Here is an 18,638-nt window from a genome sequence, read left to right as displayed (position 1 = left end):
CGCAACTATCTTTTCCCATTCTGTCGGTTGCCTATTAGTTTTCTTGATTGTTTCCTTTGCCTTGCAGAAGCTTTTTATCTTGATGAAGTCCCAAGGGTTCAGTTTTGCTTTAATTTCCCTTGCCTTGGAGGATGTGTCAAGGGCAGAAGGGTTCTTTTAAGGGTCTCAAGTCAAATGACCAAGTCCAGGGCTTGTAAATGTGTTTCATTACAGGCACCACTTCTGACGGTAGAGGCCGAGACAGGTGTTGGAAGTTTACTTTAGGACATGCCGGGAAGTAAGGAAGCAGAGGGAACCATCTTGACAGACAAAGGCAGGCTTCATGGAGCATTAAATGTTCCTCTAGACACCATGGTGATGCAAGGGGCTCAAAGCAGTCTGGGAGCCGGCATTTCTCTGCCTCTGCTTTTATGCTATAATCAACTATCAAATCCCGAGTCCCTCATAGCTTCTACTGCTTATGGCTTCTTACCGCCTTTTGTGTGTTGACCTCCGTCTCCACACCTGGGCCATCCTAAGCCTGTATCTTTCCAGAATCTCCAAAGCTAAGAGATCAACTTCCCTGATAGTTCAAACAGAAAACTTCTAGAGATAATTATTATTGGTTCTTTTGGGTCACATGACTATCCTTGCACCAATCACTGAGGTGAGGGGGATGGGGATATACATGTTGTCAGAAATTTAGAGCCCTAGCTCAGCTACGTGTTGGGGGAAGGAGTCTCCAAAAAAGTAGCAATCCATTAGCAAGCTGAAGTAATTTTTGCAAAATTTAAAAAAAAAAAAAATGCCGTTGGCAGCTACTTTGGGCTTCATGGCCTATCCTGAAGATGATATTTTCCTAAATATAGGTAAATGCTTTCACAATTTCAAGCTTCAACTTCTGCTAGAAGATATTGTCAGATTGAATGTTAGCTGGATTTTTTAAAAATCTCAAATCTGTAGAACCTTCATAAGACTTTGGGCTATGTGCAGAAAGGAACAAAACAAAGAAAAGCTATTATACACTTTTTCTCCATCAAAAGTCTTAGTAACAAATAGTACCAGTTGTGTTTCTTTGGAAGCAACAGACATCAACACTGGCAAATCTATGAACAGTAAAATTATCAGGAGACCACTGAAAGGAAACAGGGCATCTTTGGGGGCTTTGAAACAGGAATTGTAGGACTGGTAAGCCTTCCGGCAGGAGCAATGTCAGAGCATGCTTCTGGGAAGAAAGAGTTCCAGATACTCAGGTAGAGGGTGAAATTATAAAGAAAAGCAAGAAAATCATTTTCACAAAAGTTAGGATAATATTTGCCTCAAGAAATAAACATAGCATTGACCATATAATTTATAGGGCCCAGTGCAAAATGCAGAATCATTTCTTCAAAGATTATAGGGTTTCAAGATGGCGCCTGCAGAGCATTAAACAAAGCCCCGGACAATTCTGAGCATGGAGTCCCTGAGTGACTGCACAGGTCACACACCCAGGAGGAGGGTTTTGATTGGTGAGGGACACCTAGAAGGCTGCAGGAGGCAAATAATCATGACAGTGGTACTACATGGCACTTGCTTTCAATTATTTGTAAACCTTTCATATAGTTTCATGCATTCTTCCTGAAGTGTTGTTATATTGCATAATTTAAAAAATACAACCCTACCTTCTGTCCTGTTAATCATACAACCTTCAGTATACCAGGGGAAAGGGTCTGAGTGGCCAAGTTCAGACTGCTGGCTGCCATAGAGGAATAGTAATCAAATAATAAAAAGAAAAGGCAAGAGGGGCAACTGTGTGGCTCAGGAGGTTGAGTGTCTGACTTTAGCTCAGGTCATGATATCACTGCATGAGTTCAAGCCCCACATTGGGCTCTGTGCTCTGAGTATGGAGCCTGCTTCAGATTCTGTGTTTCCCTCTCTCTCTGCCCCTCTTCTACACATATTCTCCCTCTCTCTCTCTCTCTCTCTCTCTCTCTCTCTCTCTCTCAAAAATATTTTTTAAAAGGATTGAAATAGGATTGAAAAGGAATATTTAATTTAAAAAAAAAAGTAAGCAAGATCAAGATGAAGAATTCCAAGTACTGAGCAGTTACTCCATGTTTTAGATGCTATTCTGCATTATCTCAAACACTTGTCATCACCCTAGGAGACAGGGACCTCCCCTTTTAGCTTCCAGAGTGGACAGTGGGTACTTGAACTTACCGACTGCTAAAATATCACACTATGAGGCAAAGAGAATTTCCTAAAAGAGACGTGGGTAAGTTGGGATATAGAATTGTTGTGGGTAGCTGAGAAATGCCAAACTCCACTGCACACATCAAATAAGAAAAGAGGGCTTTGCTACAGACTATTCTTTTTTGCATGTAGTAACCATTTGTCAGTTTCCAAAGTTGAATGCCCTATGCTAGCTAACAGAAAAATGAAGTTGAACAAGACCGTGACCTTCAAGTTCCTATGTCACTAAGAAAAAAGGGGGGGAGAGAAAAACACCTCTAAGGAAAATTCATTTACAAAGAAAGAATATGTGAAGTACTTAGTAACTAACGAAATGAGTGTCGGGCATGTCCAGGGCCATCATTATCACATTACATGTTGCATTCCCAAGGTAGCTTCAGCCCTACAGAGATGGACTCAGAAACCTAAACCCTGTAAGATGTCATCTCTTCCACGATGCACCTGCCCTCAGAGTTAACCTGGTCACAGACATCCCTGCTTTCCTGCCAGACTGGAACAGCTGAGGAGCACAACTATAAACATCAGATTCACGGCCATACAAGGCTGCCAGGCGAGGGGCTCATGAAGAGGGAGAAATCTGGAAATGCCATTAGCAACAGATGCAGCCCAGCATGCATGTCTGGGGAGGCTGGCTCCGGCCCTTGGGACCAAGGCAGATTCATCTTGGATCATGACAGCCACTCCAGACCAAGCTGAAAACAGGGACCTGTCACACAGAAGGAGCCAACAAAACCAGGCAGCCAGCAGCCAGCCACTTGCCCCAGAGCAGGGCAAAGAAGCCGGTAGATGGACACAAGGGTTCAAGACCCTGGAGGCTCTCTAACCTAATGTTTGAAATAGGCACCTGAGATCCTCCCTCTACCATTTTGCTGTGGACGAGTTACTTCACCTCTCTGCCTTGTTTCCCATCTGCAAAATGGGGATGACCGATGGTAGGGTGTTTAGGATTAAATGAGGTGACATATATACACTGGCAATGGTGACTATTGTTAATTTTGTCCTGCATAAAACGAGAGAATTAATGAAAGGATCTCTAAATCCCTTTCTGTGTCCGTTCTGTGACCCTCTTAAAGCAAAAGTACTCATGACTTTGAATTTCTATTAACAAAAATAGTGTTCAATTGAAGGCACTATCTGTGCATGTATTTTCACTTCTGTTTTTATGCCTATTAAAATCTCCGATGATATTCATGTCCTGGCCCATGCAAAAGACAACTATTTTAACCTAACCACTCTAACATTTATAATTGGGGCAGCCAAATGTTGAATAGGGAGGAAAACTTGGAGACTTAATCTATTTTTAATCAGTCCTACCTTTGACAGAGCGGTCATTCAGGAAGGGCTGAATTGAGGCCCAAAGGGGCACATAAATGTGAAGATGGTCACATGACAGGAGGATGCTAGATTTAGAAGTTCAACGTGGAGATTATACTTGCTGAAAATATTCTTAATGTATATTTTAGTGGTACATTGTTAACATTCTTTCCATATTTCTTAACCTCAGCTATTCCCTTTCCTCCACTGTGGTTAAGGGTAAAATTCAGGAACGGATAACTTTCAGAGAACTGAGGAGACAAGACTTTGCCTGTGGTCAGAAAAAGAAAAAAATCAAAAAGGGAAATTTCAGTTGCTTCGGAGCTGGTTTGTGAGAAGTCAGCGCACGGGAAGGCAGAGGGTGGGGGCCCCACCGGGGACCCGGCTGAAACTCCAGCTCTGCATTCGTCTTTATTTGGCTTGTGGTTTCACAGGCCCGGGGAAAACACAAACTTGCACTAATGTGGCCCAGGCAAAATATTGGAAGGAAAAGAAGCTTAGACATTTTGTACAAACTACAGAAAAGGAAAGCAATAAAGTGCAAAAGCAGATGAGCCTTTCCTGATGGAGGTGCTGTGATTTCTCAAAGCCAATAAAAGTCCTCAAATATCCTCAAAGAAACTGGACTGTTTATTGTGGTGTCACATTTATGACCCACATAAGTAGCAGTCAACTAACATCATTATAAAACTCTGATTTATAGGCACTTCTATTGGATTTTTCCTCCTACTGGGACCTCAAATTTGACAGGCTCATGTCCCTATTTGCATGAGGAATTCCTGTTGTGACTGGAGACTAGCTATCCAGTGGCCAAGATGGTTACTGTTGATGACAGTTTTACATATTCCGTTTTTTCCAGGGGGCAAAAATCACATGCATAGGGTCGGATTCTTGGTAGGGGGCTCTTTCAGTTTCCATTATGTTGATACAAAGAATTTCCCTGGAAAAGGATCTCTAATAAAATTATGAATAAATCACTTGGACTGATCCCAGACTCTGAAACCGATGTGATGAATCTTTAGAAGTTGAAACCTTTAGATGTTTCAGCAAGATTTTGGTCAATCCATTTCTTGAAACCAGCACACCGCAAATTGGTCTTGTGAATCGTGTAGATGGGATCCGTGAGGCAGGGGACTAGGAAAAGATGACTGCAATAGTCCAGCAAATGGTTAATTTCTGCCCACCCCCACCTCCACCCGCACCTCCAGCCACCCCCCCAAAGGAACAACCACTTCATCAGAGCCAACTCCTGACTTCAGGGCTCCCACAGTCCTGCTCTCTGAAAGCCCTGTAAAAAGCTGGGGGGGGGGGAGGTGCGGAAGGCAATCATTTTAAAGAGATCACATTCAGTTTTATTAAAAAACCAAAACAGCTGGGGCATTGATTTGCAAGCTCTGTAATGCCGTTGGTATGCCTGACCTGGCCAAGATATTAAAAAGATATTTAAGGAAATGTCAGTAAGTGTCTCAGGCACAAGCTTTGGCATATTCAAACAGCATTATGGTGCTTTGGGTAATTCATCTTCCTTTATGTTTCGCTATGCAGAGCGAAGGGAGGGAACATTTACAAAATGATTTACTGTGACACATCCATCCTAATGAAAGCATGTGCCGCTCGCCAGCACTCCTGGCTAATCTGCCCCCTCCCAGATGCTCAGCCATATGTCCTGTGCTTGGCGTGAGCAACAATTGTGTCGGTGGAGAGTGATTCCTGGGATCTGGGTGTTTTTAACAGAAACCCCAGAGGGCTCTGAGGTTGCTGGCTCAGGTAGAAAAGCAGCAGGAAAACGGCTCCTCAGCTTGGGGCTAAGTATTTTTAAAGATGCTCCAGCAGTATCACCACAGGATGGAGTGAGATTTACTGTCTCCTCAGACCCGGGAGAATTGCTGAGAGAGGAGTTCGGGCTTCATTTGAGCAACTTTCCACCGTGCCTGAGCTCCCTGCTCACGTTCTTTCTTGCCGAGCCCCTCACTGGCCGCTCTCTGACTTCCGGCAGGGGCCGCGTGTCAGTTGCCAGAACCTGGCATCCTAGCCTTTCCCGGCTGCACACGGCGAGGCACGCTTCATGCAAGCAGCTGCTGCTTTGACCAAGTGCGTTTCTAGCCCCCCTGCCTACTGCGACACTAGCTTAATTGCCTCTGCCTCTTGGAATTAAATCAACATTTATTGAACACTGACTATATTCTATGTAAGACATCACGCTAAACCTTGTGAAAGAGAGAAAGAAATCTTGTAAAATAGATCTTTGCCTCAGAAAATCTACGATCTGGTTATGAATCAATGCTCCCGTCTTATGTCGTTGGTGTACCCTGGACAAGTTTCTTAACCTGTGTGTACCTCCGGTTTTCCATCTGGAAAGTAGGGAGAATAATAGTCCATATAATGTAAATGTACGATAATGGTACGTATAATGTACAAAATGCTTAGAATAGTACATAACTATTAATAGTACGTGACACATAACAAATAAGCACTCCGTGAATTTTAGCTAGTTTTGAGCACTATTTGGAGGAAAAAGGAAAAAAGAAAAGTAAAACAATATTTATCTGCCACACTGTGTAGTATGACTTTTACATATATAGAAACACCCTCACAATCTAGTATAAGGCAAGTATTACTATAACTCTTTCATTTTTAGTAAGGAAACTCAGCCAGGTTCATAACTTGTACGTGTTTCCAATGTTGACAGAACTTAGTTAAGGTCAAAACTCCTTGGCACCAAAGCCCATGATTTTGAAAAGACAAATAATTTTACATTTTAATTGTTTCCAAGCCCCCGGACGATGTATAGCAAGGTGATAGCTGATCGATTTCCCAACATATCGCATAGGAAGACATTGTTGTGAGTTCACTTCCAAATGGAACATCAGGGAAGGAAGTCTGACTGGAAAAGGTGGGGTTAGAAGACAACCTTGAGGGATGAGTGTAATTTTGGAAGGGTAGAATAGGCCCGTTGACTGTGGAAGGAGAAAATTGCATCATCTCTCTGAGAAACAGAGCACAAACTGGTTGACCAAGCCAAGAGCTCAGGAAAGTCTAAAGATGGCAGGTTTGAATACTTCCCTCTGGGTGCTGGGGGTTGATTGAGTGCCTTAGTGCCTTTGGAAGGTTTGCTCTGCAAGAGTATATTTTCTAAGCCGGAAAATAAGAGTCCATTAGGAGACCAGGGCTGTCCTCTTAACCAGAACCATCACTAATCTCCCAGGTGGTGGCAGGGAAAACAGATAAGCAGAAGACCAATGACATACACAAAAGGGGTGGCTGAAAAGGGTTAAGAGAGAGACTCTTCCCAGAGGTCTCCTAGGGCTGAACTCCCGTCAAGGGTAGTCACCCTCTGCAGCTAGGAGCAGCAGGCAGCTGTCCCCACCGAGGGCCCTGAGGGGCCAGAGGGTGAGGTACAATTCCTGGACTCGGAGGAGTGGGCTGGCAGGAGCTGTGGCTCTGGGTGGAGGGACACAGCCAACCTGTTGTAACTAGCAAGGAAGGAGCCAGGAAAATAAATACCCCATCTTCCTTCCTCCCTCCTCCCTCCTCGCTCCTGCCAGTGCCCTGGGAAAGGGAGCCGGCTATTCAGTCCGAATCGGTCATTGTTCCTGGGCAGAGGACAGTATAGAGAGGAGCAGAGAGTGACCCAGGGGTGCAAATGGAAGACCCCCAACATGGAAGCTTTGTTACAGGATTAGATAAATGACATGGCCCAGAACCTGGCACACAGAAGATACTGGAGACTTGATGGTTATTATTATTTCTTAGTGTTTTTCCTGCTTTGGTTGGCTTGGTATCCCTGTATCCAGCTCAGCTCTTCTGGCCTCACCACAATCAAAAACGTTTTCAAATCCCTTCAGTAGCATGAGAAGTGAAGTGACTCACTAGAAAGCCAATTGAGTTTTTTGCCTGCAATCTTTGGCCTCTATTTTTTTTTTAAAGGAAGCTTTAAAAAAAGCTTGGAAATCGTCTTTTTAAAACACAATCTTTGTGATTTGTTTTATTGGAAGTTCTTAACAGAGGAAAGGGGCTTGTTTGTTTAGATTGCTATGCAACAGGAGGCATTGAGTAAATGGTTTTCTCGGTTTTTATTATTTTAAACTTCACCCAGGAGAAAATGGATCCAAGTTTAAGAAAGAAGGAATGGAATATAGGCTCTTGTGTTTGCAAAATTCTAAATGGCACCGCAAATAGAACCGTAAACATTTACGTATGGAAAACTACCTTCCTATTTCTCACTTTCAAGGTAAAATCAAAATAAAATGTCTTTATCTCTCCAGATATTTTTTCCAGATTTATATACTACATGCTAAATAATCACTGGATGTTGAAAATGTATTCCTTTCAAGCAAATATCAGCAAAAGGTGAAGGGGTTGCAAGACGTTTTCTCACCTTCCTTCCTGGCCCCGGACAAACGCAAAACACCACGCAGGTGCAGTCCGGGGAGAGCAGAGGGGCAGATGCCTCCCTGGATTCTCATCCTATCTCAAGCTCAATCCTCAGTTTTGTTTACAAAAGCTTCAAGTTCCCTATTGAACTGTCCTTCATTATGCCAAGAGGTTTCTGACTGGCATTCATGTGGGTGCTGACTCTATCAGATTGGCAGCCTGAATGTAGTTTCTGAAGTTTCTGTCCAAACTAGAGGAGAGAATGACATGAGTCGAGTGCCCTGAATTTGGTTAAGTCAGACATCTGGAAGCCAATGGTGGAGAAAGAGAGCAAAGGTTAGGAGAAAAATAACACTCGGTAGCAACCAGCAAAACAAACTTTTGTCTGGAGCAACGAGAAGGCACTGCAAACACAGGATGGGCTCATGTGGTACTAGCTCATCTTCCTAAAAACGTCTTTTTAAAAACAATTTGTTACATCATACAAAAAAGTATAAAAAGTAAATAAAATAATTAAAATATCGCTACTCGTAGACTGCCAGTACCATCACTTAGACACATTCTCACCAGTTTTTAAACACATATATTCCACATGCATATGTATATACCTAAGATTGCAAAGAAATATGAATATTTTTCAAACTAAAAAATAGGATTATCTTACACTTGCAGTTTTATGCCTTGCATTTTAAGCTGAGCATTATATTTACACATTTATCCATATCATTAAATACTCTTGGAATGGTTATTTTTATCATTTTTTTTAATGTTTATTTATTTTGAGAGGGAGAACGGGGGAGGGGCAGAGAGAGGGAAAGAGGGAGAAAGAGAATCCTAAGCAGGCATGGGATTTTTGTGCTGTCAGCACAGAGCCCACTGCTGGGCTCAATTGCTGAACCGTGAGATCATGACCTGAGCTAAAATAAAAAGTCAGCCACTTAACCAACTGAGCCACCCAGGTGCCCTCGAATGGCTTTTTTTTTAATTAGCTACATTATAGTAGTCATGCAGATGTAGAATAATTTATTTCACCAGCCTCCCATTGTTGACATTCATGTTGTTTACAATTTTTAATGGTTTCAAAGATATTCATATAAAGATAGTCTTAAAATTAATATTTTTAACTCTGTCCATGGGATAAATTCCTAGAAGTGAAATTACTGGTTAAAAAACACTTAAAACATGGGGCTCAAGCAGCCATCTAGAAACATTTCACCAACTCTTGGTCTTGTGGGAAATTTACGAAAACATCCATTTCATTATACTCTGCCAATCCTGAGACTTACCATCTTAAAAAGTCTTTGCATATTTGAGAGATGGAAAATGGTGCCTTGATATTTTAAAATTTCATTTTCTTTCTAAGCATTTACTTGCCATGCCAAACCAGCTTAGCTATCTTCAAAAAAACTAGTTTCCTTCTGAGTAGAACTTGGAGTGCCAATTCCTTGAGAAAAGGCAACTTCCATGGGACATGTGAACACAACCCTCTTAAAATAAATGTCGCAAAATCCCTATCAGCCTTAATTTTAATAATGCCAACAATGGGTTCTCTGCTGTCACATTTTGTGATATAGTCACACCAGATTTCAAAGGCTGGTGGGCCCTGAAATGATAAGCACAGGCTGTGGCAGGAGGGCCCTGGCAGTTCTCCAACCCAGAATGACAAGTGAGCGTCCCTGTCACTCTGAGCCCACAGGGTGATGGAACCAGGGACGTGGGACTAAGTGTCACGGGTCTCCAACAGCAACCTGACACTTGTTTACCCCTCACATGTCAGAGGTTGCTAATCTTTATGCCAATTACCCCTTTGACAGTCAGGTGAAGTCTACCGATCCTTCTCAGAATAATACCTTTAACTGCATAAAATAAAACATAATTATAAAGGAATCCGATTATGTTGAAATTTTGTTATCAAAATATTTATAAAAATCCGGCAGAGTAATATGTGTGCTTATTTATTAAACACTAAGTAACAACATCTAGTGGGAGATCTAACTGCCGTAATTGCAGAGTGGTAATGAGGGTAAAGCTATTTCAAGATCTCTACCACAATTAACATGAGCATTCTTACTACTTCTGTTAGGGACAAAGACAAGTAGTACAAATACTGTTGTGGTTTGTTGCCTACCTTTGTAACGAAGGAAATGCTTCCTTCAACAGGAGGTTAATAAAAGATGTAACCTTTTTTCCCCCCACCGTGGAATGCTTGAGTTCTTTCCATGGACCTGTGGTCACATGAAGTGCTCTGAAAGTTGGAAATTATGTAAATGCATTATCTCCACCTCCTCCCACTTCTAGAAATGTGACATTTTCTCTGGGCCCTATCCATTTTTTTTTTTTTTTTTGCTCTAATTACTACTATTCTGGGAAGCTGTTGGAACAGGGTGGTAGGGTTGGCCGCAGTGGAAGTTCTTAGTCAAAGGGCTGAAGCCACTGCGTTAAAAATACTGTACTTGATGAAGTTGTAGACCTGTGTGCTCTGATCACACGCCATGCCAAGCATTGTGCTAACAAGCCTGAGAGGCTGGATCTCTACTCCAGCTTTGCAACTAATCAGCTGTGTGACTGTGAAAAGCCCCTTGACATCCCTGAATTTCAGATTTTCTTAACTCAAAAAAAATAATTTGGGAAAGACAATCCCTAAGTTCCCCTTCCAGCTCTCATAATACGTGGTTTTAAGACATTTTAAAACTTCCAATGTATATTGATAATTAATGTCTCTTTCCAAAAGAGTTCTTCAGTCCCCAGAACAAAAGACCTTAACTGTTTTCTAAATTAAAGTTTTTATACCTTTCTCTGTCACTATCAATCCCTTTCCCCCCTTTCCCCTTATCTTTTAAAAGAAAGACTTTTTCTTTTCCTTAAAATAACAGGACCTGAGTTCTTTTTTTTTTTTTTTTTAATGTTTATTTTTGAGAGAGAGTGGTGGGGAGGGGTAGAGACACTGGGAGACACAGACTCTGAAGCAAGCTCCACGCTCTGAGCTGTCAGCACAGAGCCCGATGTGGGGCTCAAACTCAAAAACCAAGAGATCATGACTGACTGAGCCAAAGCCGAACGCTTAACTGACTGAGCCACCCAGGTGCCCCAGGATTCTTATGTTGATTTTAAAGTAGAAATTTGTCTGGATGTTCAGTTTAGCACACGACTTCTCACCAGGTCTAAAGGCCTACAACTGGCCAGTCTCCACTTTCAACCTTAGTTCTGGTGTTCCCAATCTCTGCTCAAAAAGCATCCTTGCTTCCTCAGTAGGTAAGCTTTCTTTTGTATGCTTTTTTACCCCCTGAGGCCTCAGACAGGAACTCTTTAATTTTCGATGTGTTGTTGCACTGAAGAAGTTAAGTATTCTGTTCTCCTACTCAAAGTGAGATCATGGAGTAAATATTTCTCATGAATTTTTTTTTTCCTAATCGCTCAACATTGTTAAAAACTTGGCATTCTGCTCTGTCAAGTGGTCGAGGCCAGATTCAGGGAGAGCCTGAGCTCTCCTGTCAGAGTGAACAGGAGTGCTGGGTAAATGAGGGGGCCTGGCAGGAGCACCATGGGCCCCTTGGGCCCTAAGAATACTAACAAGGCTAAAGAGAGAGGCTCGGAAGCAGCCCTGCTCTTGGCAAGCCCAGGCAGGGTTCCCTTTGATGTGAAGTCTTGCTTGATACTGCTTTGTGTGTCTGCATTTGTCCTTGGCAGGCAGAAGGCAGTTCCTTTCCAACAGTGAGGTGCCCTTGTGTATTGCTGCCATCCACTGAAACAGTGATGCATGCACGCAGCTCCCAGGGTGGCAGAGCAGGTGGGGGGGAGGTGGGGGGAGGAGGGAGGGAGGTGGGAGGCTGGGCTTGGTGGTGGGGGTGGGGAGGATGCTCAAGGAGAACCCAGGTGCCCAAGATGTTATCGAGGAAGCTGAGACAGTCCTGGGACTCTGCACCAGGGTTCTCAAAACATTTTACCTTGAGGTAGGAACAGTTTGAAAGTGGTACAGGGTAATTAGGAGTAAAATATTAAGTTCTTTCCTCTGATTGAAACACAAAGTGGTTTAGAAATCTGGATTGCAATTGCCTCAAGTTAGTCTGGGCCAAATAGCAGCTTATGAAGGTTAGTGATTACATTGGCACAACTTTTCTTAGGTTCTGTAGATACTATTAGTGCTGTTCCCTAAATACTTTCAGTTCTCTGCCCTTTCAGGCTCAAGGTGGATTGTACTGCCTGGTCTCCTTGTGGTTCAATAGGGCCATGTGACTGGTTCTAGCCAGTGAGTAGAAGTGATGAGGGCCTCTTCTAGGCTGGAGTATTGAATTACTGATGCAAAATGCTCCAAAGCTTTCTTTCCTCTTTGGAACAGGGGCCACCAGTATTTGAGATGATCGCTTCTCCACCAGCCTGAGTCCTCCTGCCAACTCACAAGAGATAAGTAGTATGAGCAAGAAATCAGCCTTTTCAGTTTAAAGCCGCTAAGGCTTGAGGGTTTCTAGCAACATAACCTAGATGATTGTAACTGCTGGAAGCCCAGAGAGTTTCCCTTCCTAGCCCTGTTGCACTCACAGAATTATATTGCAGTAGAATCCTCAACTTCCTTGGGAAAGCATCTTCACCTTATCTAGGCAGAGGGAGCATGCACAGCCAGGGGATTTGTCGAGGGTGTTGCATGGAAGTTGATTGACTACAGTTGTATCTTAAAGCCTTAAGTTTTGAGAAGTCCAATGTGTTGCAGATAAGAGCCATGGCAGTCCCAGAAGATGCAGGAAGATGTTCATTGAGTCTTGCTCAGGCTAAAAGGAGCCAAGAGAGAAGCCTCATCAACAGAATGCATGAATTAAGTGTCTGTTGTCGTATATTTCTGAGGTCAGACAGCCTCACTCCCTGAGCAGTTTTTAAGGTGCAAGTGAAAAAAAAATGCAAGAAGAAAAATACGGTTGGGGAAAACTTACAGACCAAAGGGATCTGAATGAATACTGGCTGAAAATCAGAAGAGATGCAGTTTATACTACAGAAGATAATTTGTAGCCCTGGAAAGGCACCGAAGGGACATTGGTTGAAGCTTTGTGCAAAGTGTCAAAGGGCTGTATTAGTTGAAATAAGTTTCAAGGAAGATGTTGTTTTCGGGAACTTTTAGAGGGACTTTTAGAGGGGAAAAATAGAATGGTGGGTCAGGAGAAGGGCAATACAGTCTGAAGCCCTTCTTGGAAAAGGGTCAGAAGCCAGGTCAAGGTGACTTTATAAGAGGGTTTATAGACGTTTGGCGTGAGGCACCCAGTGGGTATTACATTTTCAGGAGTCCTATAAGATGAGAGGGGGAAAGCCAGATGGTCAGGGTTAAGCTGATGGAGAAAAAATTGTTTTGTTTTTTTAAAAGCTTATTTATTTTGAGAGACTGAGAGAGGGCTTGAGGCGGGGAGGGAGAGAGAGGGACAGAGAGAATCCCAATCAGAATATGTCAGTGCAGAGCTGGATGCAAGACTCAGTCTCGCAAACTGTGAAACCATGACCTGAGCTTGAAATCAAGAATTGGACACTTAACTGCCTGAGCCACCCAGGTGCCCCAGAAAGAATTTCAAAAGTAAAGTTACCAAGGCTAAGTGAAGTACTCGAAGCAAAACCGTCCAGACAGGGAGTGGGCAAAGTGACCAAAAAAATGCTATCAGCAGTAGCATCAAAATTATCACCTGGGATGGGGGTGGTGTTGGGACCTGAGAAGTGAAGAAAAGGAAAACCATGAACTTGTGGGAGGAAGAAGGGATGGTTAGGGTTATGTGAGTGAGAGTGCTAACTGACCTCCCCTATCCTTTACTGCCTCCTTCCTTAGGCTCCAACCACCTACTCCTGCCATTTTTAGTTGAGTACACAGCTGTACAGAACACAGACTACATTTCACACCTTGCTCTTCAAATAGATGTGGCTATTAGGAACAAAGGAACATGAGCAAATGTCACATCCGGTCTCCTTAAAGAGCAGGCTCTTAATCTTCTTTCTCCCTCCCTGCTGGCTGAAGTGCAGGTACAATAGGGTGAGTGGGAGCAATCCTCTTGGACAATTAAGCAGGAATGTATTTTAACATGCGTAAGTACAAGAGAAAAGGAGCTTGGGGTCCTGGTGGTCATGGAGCCAGCATCCCATCTCTGGATTGCTTACCCATTGGTTTGTCTACGTGAGAAAGACCTAGACGTCTACTTTACTTAAGCTACTGCTACAGTGTCACAGTGGAACCTCATTCTTACAGATTCAAGAAGTAGCTCTAGTGTAATTACAGGTGATATTTTGTTCTTCATAAGTTTCCATATTTCCCAAGTTTTTTACAAGGAATATACATTTTTTCTTGTAATCGGGGGAAGGTGTGTGTTTTTGAGGCAGATGGAAGAGAAGACTGAGAACAAAGGCCTGCCCGCAGAATGAAAGGCACATTGATGCCCTCTGCAGTGCAAGAGGACCTCTGACTTGAATTGCTTTATTTTTTTTTAAGATTTATTTTAATGTTTTTATTTTGAGAGAGCGAGGAAGAGCACAAGCAGGGAAGGGACGGAGAGAGAGAGAGGAGGAGAGAGAATCCCAGGCAGGCTCCATGCTGTCAGCGCAGAGCCCGATGCACGGCTTGATCTCACTGTGAGATAATGACCTGGGCTGAAATAAAGAGTTGGACGCTTAACCAAAAGAGCCACCCAGGTGCCCTGACTTGAATTTCTGTCCTTCCATCCCATAATGAGTTGTCCTCGAATGACTATTTCCCTCTACTATGCAAGTTTCCTTGCCTCCTCTTCCTGTCAGTTCATTGCAGGAAACAGGACCCATTTTAGGTGTTTCAAGTAGAAAGGAATTTGATATAGGGAATTGGCTTCCAAACATTGGAGGAGCCACAGAAATGTAAGGGGAGGAGGTCCTGTTAGGTGGAAGGATCAGGCCGCTGCTAGGTTTGGAGGTTCTAATCCGGTAGCTGTGAACCAGAGGTTAGGAGGCCACGGAACTGCTGTCGATTTCACAGCTGCCCACATTCATGAAGCCGGTCCCTCGATGGTAGGATGGGAAGTCTGTCCACAGCAAAAACTCCTTTCTGCCAGAACCTGCTGTAAAAATAAAAATGACCTCCACTTGCCTCTCATCTTCGACATCTCATGAGGCATTTCAAACCCTAGCAGAAGGGAGCCTGAGAAGCGCACTTGCTAGCCGTCCAGCCCTGTGATGCAGGGAGCGTGCGGAATGGGTGGATAGGAATGCTGAGTGCCAGCAGGCTGCATCTGGTCCAGCCTTGTTGGCTCCCTCTAAAATGCCGGACGTTCTCAGTAACTTTCTTCGATGGCTTCCCTGTTGATAAAGTTCTCTATAGACCATTTTAAAATATCGTTGTACATTTATCACATGCTAACACTGTATTAGGCACTTCAGAGTGTGCAGAGTTGATGGCACAGTTCCCATGATCTGTTACCTCTTCCACTTGAAAAACAGATGTTCAGCTTCTATCAGGTACCCCAAAATACCATCTATAGCTCCTCATTATCTGCCAAATAAAGTTCAACTGCCTTCATTTAAAATGAACAGACTCTCGAGAATCTGACCTCTGCTCATGTTTCCAACCTTCTCGCTCTTTTTTTCTACTAACTGAGCTCTTATGGGCCAGCAAAACTGGATTGTTTTCTATTCTCTATACTTAGGGCTGTCTTTTCTGCCACCAACATTTTAGCTACACTGCTTCTCCTTCCTAGAATGTTCTTTCCATCCCCCTATGTCAAAGTGCTACTGACCCCTTAGTGTTCAGCTCACAAGTCACCTCCTCTATGAAGCCCTTCTTGATGTCTTACAGCTGGAGATAATCTTTCATATCGGAATCCTGGAACTTGATCTACTTTTCTGCCATGGGATTTAAAGCAGTCTACCTTCTATTACAGCTTTTAATGTAAACATCTAAGAGACCATGAGCCATGGAGGAAAAAGGATTATTTCCTATTTATTTTTGATCCCTTATAGTGTTTAAGTGAATAGATGTAAACCTTGAAGACAGTTATTACTCTCAAAAATTTTATAACTAACCATGAAAAAAAATTTTAAAGCAACATCACTTTGTTTCTTAGCATAGGAAATCTGAACTTCTGTCCCCAGAATTCCATGCTCCCCAGCTGCCATCCCACCTCTTAATTCTTGAACTTCCTGTGACAAAAAATTAGCATTTTGTTCTCCCCACGTCTTTTTATCTTCATTTTCCTGTTGTTCTTGCAACTAAGCATGTATGATGTTTGTATGATGTTATTTTCCATCTGTTACTAAACCCCAAATAAGATGGGAATGCCTCCTTAGTGTCTATAGCAGAAAGAAACAATTAGCAAATTATGTGTCCATGTTTCTACTCTAAACTAGCAAAGCAAAAGATGTAGCTTCATTATAAATGAGCCACTCAGGAGCCCCTATTATTTATCAGTCAGTGAAATAGCCAACTCTTGATTTCAGCTCAGGTCATGATCTCATGGTTTGTGAGATTGAGCCCCGCACCAGGCTCTGTGCTGACAGTGGGGAGCCTGCTTAGGATTCTCTCTCTCCCTCTCTCTTTGCTACTCTCCTCCCTCTCCACTCACTCCATTTCTCTCTCTCTCTCTCTCTCTCTCTCTCTCTCTTTCAAATAAACTAAAAATTGAAGAATATATTTCACAGGTACATCTTAAGTTTTCACATCAGATAACCCATTTATCAATTCTCTTCATTTATGAACACCTCCAATTATAAAACAAGTCCTAGACATTAATCCTTTTATCAAACGTGGATTAGATACAAAAGCATTATAATTAAATTGTATCTTTTTCTGCCCAACATAGAATTCAACACTGCCGCCCCTCCTTTTTCTTTTCTTTTCTTCTTTTTTTTTTTTTTTCTTAAGTGTTTGTACATGCTTTGGTTTCCTTTCTGAGACCTGTTTTCCTCTCCCAGCCCTCCTCCCACACTAGTTCACAGGTTCCTCAAGGGAAACTACCGCCTCCCTCCCGGGAGCTTTCCTCTCCCAGTGCCCAGAGCATTGCATCTACTACTCCAGCCTTCAAATATGAAGACTTCAAATAAGGCTTATATCAGATTACTCCTGAAAAAAGAAAAGCATGAAGTAAGTTGTCATTTATTTCTTTGTGCAGAGTTGTCCTTCCAATGACTACCTAAGCAACCACCATCCGTTGTTCAAAAGAATATTTTCCTATTTCTAAAAACATAAGTCTGTTATATGAAAAATAACATAGTCTAGGGCTACAAAATAAGGAGGCTCACAACCAGCAATAGAACTACATAAATCTGGGTTACACATTTTATAGTTGAGATAGACAAAGTGCTAAGGGAATCTAGTAGAAAGAATGATTACCTCTTCTTGGGGCTCATCTCCGTGAGTCAATGAACGTTTAGCCATCAGGCATATGTCTTTGTTATGCCTCTGAATTTGTACAAGGAGCACTTAACCCTCCTCTGTTACTAGCACCTGCCCTTATCAGCAATGCAGACTTTTGTGCTCCCGGTAGGCTCCTGGAGATTACAGGCTTCAATTCCCTGTGGATTTTTTCTTACTCGAAGGCCAGTTGTGAGAAATAATATTTACAAAGGAGAGGTTCAAGGGCATTGCTGCCCATACATTATTCTAGATAGGCTAAATGTTACCCTTAGATTAAACCAGGTCACAATATGGCTGTGAACTTGGTGTATTGTTTTGATCCCTAGTATATCTCCCTTTTCCAGATTTGTGCCTTTAGCCTAACCAATCAGGCTACCAAGAGAAACATTAAGTTCCATGGAATATGATGGAAATTGTCGGTGCATTTACTGTAGGGGGTTATGTTTAGGGCACCATCTGAAGTATCACACAGTGTCCTCCTGTTGAGAACACCCAAAAGTGAAGTTGCTCAATGTTAGGAAAAACTGTTCTTTTTGTGTATAGAAGACACTGACCCAAAGCTATGTTAAGACTTGACTTGCTCTCCTTTTTCTATAAAAACCAGAAAGGTAGATGCTCACTTTCCCAGCCTCTCTGAGGGCAAGGAGTTATTCACATGATCCAGTTCTGGCTATAAAACATAAAAGGAAGTCTGCAAGGAAGTTTCTGGAGTGGCAATTGCCTTCCTGATGAAAATATGTAGTCATTTTACTTGAGGCAATGACACTATAAGAGTGAAGAAAATCTGAGGCGCCTGGGTGTTTCAATTGGCTGGGTGTCCACTTCTTGATTTAGTCTCAGGTCCTGAACCCTGGGTCGTGGGATCACCCCATGTCAGGGCCCCACTTTGGGCTCCATGCTAAGCATGAGCCTGCTTAAGGATTCTCTCTCTCTCTCTCTCTCTCTCTCTCTCTCTCTCTCTCTCTCTCTGCCTGTCTCCCCATCTAAAATAAACAATTTTAAAAAGAGAATTAAGAAAGAATGAAGAAAATCATCCCCCTGAGGATAGTGGAAAAGACAGGAAAAGCCTAGATTCTTGACAGCATCACTGGACCACACTGCCCTCCACTAAACTTCATGTTAAGTGAGAAAAATAACCAACTATTTGTGTAGACCATTATTCAGTTTTCTGTTACTTTCAGCTTAACATGCTCTAATCCAACAACCAAATTCATTTCCATTTTATGGCTTGTTGTGAATCTTGTAATTAAGCAAGTCTCTTGTCTTAGCTTTGGTCACTGGGAAAGTTACAAAACTAACTATGTCATCCATGAGACTATATGCTCTGCTAATTTTCATCTCTGGATTATGTTGATTCTTTAAAAAAATGTTTTTAAGTAATCTCCACACCCAATCTGGG

The 18,638-nt window shown here is 42.6% G+C and overlaps 1 long non-coding RNA gene across 5 annotated transcripts in view; it reads right to left on the bottom strand.

The window, feature by feature from the left end:
• Nucleotides 1–18,638, bottom strand: part of LOC115292785 — a 38,846-nt gene that overhangs the window by 6,851 nt on the left and 13,357 nt on the right. For 3 of the 5 annotated variants that reach the window (XR_003909127.1, XR_003909131.1, XR_003909130.1), the window contains one exon: nucleotides 14,676–14,948. The exons of the other annotated variants lie outside the window; for them this stretch is intronic. This is a non-coding gene — a long non-coding RNA (uncharacterized LOC115292785). Of the gene's footprint in view, nucleotides 1–14,675; nucleotides 14,949–18,638 lie in introns of those variants that run through there. 5 annotated transcript variants of the gene reach the window in all.

This window comes from Suricata suricatta, chromosome 5, assembly GCF_006229205.1.
Source record: "Suricata suricatta isolate VVHF042 chromosome 5, meerkat_22Aug2017_6uvM2_HiC, whole genome shotgun sequence".
Lineage (NCBI taxonomy): Eukaryota > Metazoa > Chordata > Mammalia > Carnivora > Herpestidae > Suricata > Suricata suricatta.
The sequence above is the reverse complement of the archived record's forward strand: the minus strand, read 5'-3'. Positions and strand labels throughout refer to the sequence as shown.